This window comes from Coenobita brevimanus, chromosome 92 (assembly GCF_032717465.1).
Source record: "Coenobita brevimanus isolate Jiangsu-jjx chromosome 92, ASM3271746v2, whole genome shotgun sequence".
Classification (NCBI taxonomy): Eukaryota; Metazoa; Arthropoda; class Malacostraca; order Decapoda; family Coenobitidae; genus Coenobita; species Coenobita brevimanus.
This window is the reverse complement of record NC_137045.1, coordinates 14492199-14499698: the sequence shown is the minus strand read 5'-3', so window position 1 is coordinate 14499698 and position 7500 is coordinate 14492199. Positions and strand designations below refer to the sequence as shown.

The following is a 7500-nucleotide window of genomic DNA, read 5'->3' as shown; positions in this document are numbered from 1 at the left end:
TAGCGCCCATTCATCCTTCCCTGAGTAGCACATCGCTCCATCACGCTCCTTGCACCTTCATTTGGGTTAATTACACAAGAGGCGGATTAAGGGCACTCGCTGCAAGACCTACCAATTCATGTCTCAGATAATTTTTTCCCCATTACGAAGACACATACGTTCATGTGATACAGATAGAATGATTGATACTTTGATAGACAGTTGGACTGACAAATAGATAGATACAGACAGATGGAGAGATGGACAGAAACAGATAGATAGATAGATGAACTGATGAAAAAGCAGACATAATACACAAAAATAGATATGTTTTTGACACACTAAGATGCAAACACAGCTTATGGTACACAAATACAGGTATACATAGATTTATAGACACAGTATATGGGTGAAGAGGTAGACCAACAAACAAAGAGGCGTGTGGAAATACTGATAGAACATGCATATGTAGATAGACACAGAAAATGATTAGCTGAAAAAGACTAGCACACAGTTGATACTACATACCGACAGCTACAGATAAACAGATGGAGAACTAAGAGACACGCGAATAAAAAAAATATTGGCAGACTGAGATATATATATATATATATATATATATATATATATATATATATATATATATATATATATATATATATATATATATATATATATTGATTACTATAGCAATTTCCAGCATTAACTTCTTGTCTGTCTCAGTCTTAAGCCTTTCTCTCTCTCTCTCTCTCTCTCCTGATAATCCAATTCTTTCCTGGCCTCTCCCTCTTTCAATCTCGCTCTCCTTTCCATTTCCCCTACTTTGTCTTCTGTTAAGTTCTCTCTCTCTCTCTCTCTCTCTCTCTTACACGCCCCTGTCTTTGTTGCTCCCACTTTACTCTCTCCTTTCACCTTTTTAAGAGCCATTCTCTTTTGTTACTCTTTTTCATTCCTCTCTCTCTCTCTCTCTCTTACACGCCCCTGTCTTTGTTGCTCCCACTTTTACTCTCTCCTTTCACCTTTTTAAGAGATTCTCTTTGTTACTCTGACATTTTCATTTCTCTCTCTCTCTCTCTCTTCCACCCCACATATTTCACTCTTTCAAATTTACCCAGCCTGCAGTTTATGAGGCAGTAGGAGGGGGAGGAGGGTGGGGGAGAGCAGGTTATATTCGTTACGCGTTGTTTCGCCTATGTTTGCATTTCCTGTTCACGTTTGTGTTTGACCATTTTGTCTCTTTCACCACTTTGTCTTATATTTTCTCTATATTGATCTTCCTCTTTATTCTCTATTTCTAGTCCCCTCACAATTATGTTTCTCTCTCTCTCTCTCTCTCTCTCTCTCTCTCCACACAAATCAATCTGAACATCACTCCTCCCTCCGACCTGCTCCTCCTCGTTGCTACTGTCTATTGTACTCTTTCTCTCTCTACTTCCTACTTCGATTGAGAGAGAGAGAGAGAGAGAGAGAGAGAGAGAGAGAGAGAGAGAGAGAGAGAGAGAGGCTTGGATATACTTGTATATTTTTAAAAATATGGCAGTCATATAAAAAATTTAGAAAGCATTTCTTCCAATTCTTTTTTTCCCCTCTTCTTTATCATTGTTTACGGCATATTAAATTGAGCTTCTCTCTCTCTCTCTCTCTCTCTCTCTCTCTCTCTCTCTCTCTCTCTCTCTCTCTCTCTCTCTCTCTCGTGCATTACTCACATCTGTTTCTCTTCCCAGTATCATCATTCCCTTTCATATAACTTTTTTTTACACAAACAGATATACCGTAGATAAATAAGTAGATAGATAGACAGCCAGACAAACAGACAGACAGATAGAAAGGCAAACAGATACAAAGACAGACAAATACTGAATAAAGAGATAAATATGGAAAACGGTTCAATAACAAATTAAATAAAGAAACCTGACGAGAAGGTACTTAACGCCATCTGTTTCACATAGGAGGAATGCTGGGTCTCAGGGAAGGGAGTGTTTAGCATTACATTCTTCTAGTTTTTCCTTTATGTTTAGAGCTAGATTAAATGAGAGAGAGAGAGAGAGAGAGAGAGAGAGAGAGAGAGAGAGACTTAGATGAGGCAGCACAGGGCACTGATCTGATGCACACACGTACATTAATGAAAACACACACACACACACACACACACACACACACACACACACACACACACACACACACACAATTTCAACTTACATAAACACATTAACTTGAACATAAAACATCAGTGACACACACACACACACACACACACACACACACACACACACACACACACACACACACACACACACACACACACAATTTCAACTTACATAAACACATTAACTTGAACATAAAATATCAGTGACACACACACACACACACACACACACACACACACACACACACACACACGTGATCTCTGTATACCGTCTTAAGCTTGACCTCAGTAACCACTCTCACCCCCCACTCTCCCTCTTACTCTTCCCTCCCCCTCTCTCCTTCCCTCCCCCCCTCTCTCTACCTCCCCCTCACTCATTATCTCTCTCCCTCTTCTTGCTCTAATCTCCTTTGCTCACATCTGCCTTACTCATCTCCCCCCCCCTTTTCTCTTTATACCCTCACCCTCTTTCTCATTCCACCCCACTCCTTCCCCTCCTCATTCTCCCCCCCTCCCTCTCAGTATTCCTTCTCCTATTCCATTTCATTTCCTCCCTCTCCCCTTTTATCTTTCTCCTCCTTTTCCTCCCTCCATCATCATCATCATCATCATCATCATCATCACCACCACCACCACCACCATCACCATCACTCATCACCACCACCACCATCACCCACCACCACCACCACCACCGCCGCCGCCACCACCACCAAATTTCTAACCAACAAACATACGCAGCCACACAAACCTGCCTAAATCAATCCTGTGGCATGGTCGGTAGAGTGAAGGGAGTGGAAATCAATGGGGGGATCGAATTACAGGCCAATGGATGGAGGAAGAAGTGGGCTCTATCCTGATTAACGGTACCGCCACTGATTTCCAACTTCTCTAATTACCACCGGGGAAGAAGGAATTAACGCAGCCTTTGTTTCTTTCTTTATTCTTGGTATAGTTATATGCAAAAACTTGATGTCCTTCCCCTACCAGCATTGTGCAGGAATTAATTCAGCCTTTGTTTCTTTCTTTATTCTTGGTACAGCTATGGGTAAAAATTCGCAGCCAGTCCCCTACCAGTCTTGTGTCCTACCTTCCATATTTCTCACTCCTACCCAACTATAAGAGCATCCTAAATATCCTCGCTGTGTTTCATATTTTTGTCACCTGTTTAGGCCTACAGATACTTCATTTAACACCTTCCATCACCACAATGTCAGGAGGGATGTGTCGACGAACTTCTGACTAGGAAGGGAGACAGACACAAGCATCTTCCCAAACTTTGAATAATACATAGCGGGAATATCGAACCATCTGAAACACGCACTAGTTGAGATAGGATTTTTCACTTAATTTCGTCAGCTGTAAATTTTCCCCAGACGAGACTGATTAGATAGTTATTTCTTTTACTATACCTTCTTTCCTTCATCTTAGGCGAGGCTTTTCTAACAGGATGGATTAAATGAAGCCTTAATCAAGATCTTCAAATATAAATTTTTTTCTAAGTTGTTCAAAATGATGTGATGGGGCCAGGACTAATAAAAAAAAAAATCGGTTTGAATGGGTTAAAACGAGAGTTGAAATTGTCTTTTAGTTGGAAGATAGGAGGGGTTAGGGGAAGAAATGCATGGTAGGGAAGTGAATTTCAAAAGGATCAAGAGTCGGAGCTTAACAGTTACATGAAAGGGAAAAATAATGCTAGCTTCCCACGTATTCCCTGCGTGATTTAGTAGGTAAATGAAAGGGAAGGGAGCAGGAAAATGGGGGTTAAAATCCTCCTCCTCCTAAAAAGATATATTACACACACACACACACACACACACACACACACACACACACAAAGATAAGCTGGTTCTAGTTGCTATGCCATGTTATACTGGCGGTACGGCGAGTATAAAAATAAATAAATAAATAAAACTTTTTTTTTTTTCTCTCTCTCTCTCTGTCAGCCCCCGCCTTCCGCTTCCACTCCCCTCTACTCCAACTCAAGTACTTATCCTGGAATACACTCTTCGTGTGTGTGTGTGTGTGTGTGTGTGTGTGTGTCAGTGTTCCTCCGTTTGTGTCTGTATCTGAGTGTGTGTATATATGCGTGTCCAAGTGGATGTGTATGTATTTTTTTCTTAATTCATACAGAAAGACGTACTCAAAAGCTGAGAGAGAGAGAGAGAGAGAGAGAGAGAGAGAGAGAGAGAGAGAGAGAGGGGCACCACTCTTGGCTTTCCACGTATTGGCCTACATTATTCACTATAAGTACTAATATCTTAACTCTCGTCTTGTTTTTTCCTGTTTCTCCTATCATTATTACTACAACTACTTCTACTGTACTACTACAACTACTACTACTACTACTACTGTTGCTGCTGCTATTATTATTATTATTATTATTATTATTGCTGCTACCAGTCCTACCTATACAAATGATGTTATGATGATGTTATGATTACGATGATGATGATGGTGATCAGGAAAATAATTAAATGATTAATGATGATGATTATGATGACGACGATGATGATGATGATTACGGAGGTGATGTTAATTAGTAAAAAATAAAATGATTAATGATGATGATGAGAACGATGACTACTACTGCAACTAATCAACTGCTTCTGCTATCAGTGCAACTTTATCATTGCAAGAAAAGAATAAAGAATTAGACTTCACAAATCTCTCTCTCCTAAAAATAAATAAATAGATTAATAGATAAATAAAATATAATACAGATAAAAAAAGACCAACCAAATATAAGATCCATTAATTTTTCGATTCCTGTTTGAAAGACGATCGCTGAAACACTCAAGGCCTTACTCACCACACCACCACACCACACCACACACAACTACCACAACCACCACCACCACTACAGCAACAATCACATCAATCACCACACCACCCCACACTGCAAACACCACACTACACTACACAACTACCACACCACATAACATCACAACTACTACACCTCACAACACCAAAACTACCATACCCACTACAAAAACCACATCAACCACAACAATCTTCGCAGTTACCACCACAACCACCACAACTTTCACCACAACCAGCACACCTTGTCAGACACCTGGACGGAAGGTGGCCAGGTGGAGGCCGCCTCTTTAACCCGCCGTCCAGCTGTCACGCACGGGGCAGGCACGGGCTTAGGTAGGGGGGTAGGCAGGGGGTAGGTAGGGTGTAGTAGGGGTAGGCAGGGGGTAGGTAGGAATGTAGGAAGGAGGATAGGCAGGAGGTTAGGCACGTGGGGAGTAGCAGAGGGTTAAGCAGGGGGATAGTCAGGAGGGAAGGCAAGTGGTAGGTAGCGAGGAGGTGAAGGGTGGGGGATCAAGGAAGGAAGAGGAGGTATAGGAGAGAGGGAAGGGAGGTTAAGAGAAGGGAGATCAAGGAATGGAAAGACAAAGGAAAGTGAAAGGAGGTAGAAGAAAGGGGGGAGATGAGAGGAGGAAGATCAAGGATGAGAGAGAGAGAGAGAGAGAGAGAGAGGCAGACAGAGAGAAGAAAGATGGTAGGAAAGGAGGGCTGAGGGATGCAAGGTAGGAAAGGAGGCTGTTATAGGAAGGCAGGGTGAGAAGAGAAAGGTAGGAAGGGAGGGGGAAGGAGTGGTAGGTGTGAGGGAGGGAGGTATAAAAGTAGCAAGGAAAGGAGAAAGGGATGGAGGGAAATGAGGGGCAAGTAGGAAAGCAAGCAGAGATGGAGGAGACAGACAGGGGATCAGGCAGGAGTTAGGCAGGGGGAAAAAGTACAGAGACAGAGAGAGAAATAAGGAGACAGGTGGGTAACGAGAGAGGAAGAGAGGGATCAGGGAAGGTAGAGAGGGAGGGAGAGAGGGAGGCATGGGAGGAGAGAGGGAGAGGGACAGGGGGAAGAGAGGAAAGATAAAGAAGAGAGATAGGCAAGTGCTTAAAGGGAGGAGAAACAGAACATGAAAGGAGCGAGGGAGAGAGGGAGGCAGGTTGTTAAGAAGGGCGTAAAGACAAGGAGGAAGGAAGGAGACGGAGGGAGGGAGGGAGAGGGGGAGAAGATGACAGGGAGGAAATAAGAGCAGTAGGGAGACAAACACGGAGTGAAGGAGAGAGAGAGAGAGAATGCTAAGGGGGGCCGGTGCAGGAAGCTGAAGTAAATATAGACTAATGTAAGTGGGATGGAGGAAGAAAGGAGGAAGAGGCAGAGAGGAAGGGATAAGGCAGGGAGGCAGGCAGAAGAAAGAGGTGGGGAGGCAGGAGGGAGGCAGAAGGTAGAGACGTGGGTAGACGGTAGAGAGATGGGCAGAATGGAGAGGTAGGGGCCAGAGAGGATGTAGGCAGGAATGAGAACAAGAAGTGAAGCAGTAAAGGAGGGAGGCAGGCAGGGGTGAGGCAGGAAGGTCGGTCAGGTAAGGAGGAAGGCAGGCAGAAGGACAAGGAGGCAGGCAGGGAGGTCGGTTAGGCAAGATGGATAGGAGGGAGGGAGGGAGGAAAGGAAGAGAAGCAGGAGGGAGACAGGGTGGGGGAAGGAGTGTGAGGGAGAGCGGTGGAAAGCAAAAGTGAAGGAAAGGCAGGAGGGAGGGAGAAGGGAAGCAGGAGGAAGACAAAGAGAAAAGGGGAGGGAGGAAGGCAGAAGGACAGGCAAGGATACATGCAGGACGGAAGAACAGGGAAGTAAGGACAGGAAAATAGGTATGACTGAGAGGCAGGAAGGACGGTTAAAAGAAGAGAAGCGGAAGAGGGAGGGTGGAGGAGGAGGAGGAGGAGGAGGAAGAGGAAGAGGAAGAGGAAGAGGAGGAGGAGGAGGAGGAGAGGAGAGGGAGGAGAGAGAAGAGAGGGGGGAGGAGAGGGAGGAAGAAGGCAAAAAGCTGACAGGTCGGAGGGGCGAAAGAGGGGGAGAGGAAATAAGAAGCGGAAGGAAGCAGAAGGAAGGACGGAGAAGAGGGGGAGGAGAAGGAAATGAAGGGAAGGTGGGAAAAAGGAAGATTGGACTGAAGGGGAGGAGGAGGAGCGGAGAAGGAGGGGAAGACGACGTGGAAGACAGATAATGGAAGGAAGAGAGGAATGGAAAAGAGAAGAAAGAAGTGGAACAAAAGAGGAGAGGAGGGAGGACAAATGGAGAAGCACGGAGGAGAAGGGAAGATACAAGAGTGCGAACAAGAAAGGAGACGAGAGAAGAGGGAGGAAAAGAGATTAAAAGTGAGAGAGAGAGAGAGAGAGAGAGAGAGAGAGAGAGAGAATAACAAGGTGGAAGAAGAAAGAGAAAATGAGAAAGGAGGAGAGATGAAAATGAGAGACGGAACAATGATAAAAGAAGAGGGGACAGGAGAAGACACGATGACAGAAGAGGGAGGAGAGGCTGAGAGGAAGGAGGAAATAGGAGGAAGGGAAAGAAGAAGGAAGAGG

The 7500-nt window shown here is 44.3% G+C and overlaps 1 protein-coding gene across 3 annotated transcripts in view; it reads right to left on the bottom strand.

Moving 5' to 3' along the window:
* sigmar (Tumor necrosis factor alpha-induced protein 8-like protein sigmar) overlaps window positions 1–7500 on the bottom strand; it is a 56026-nt gene that overhangs the window by 22168 nt on the left and 26358 nt on the right. The window lies entirely within an intron of this gene.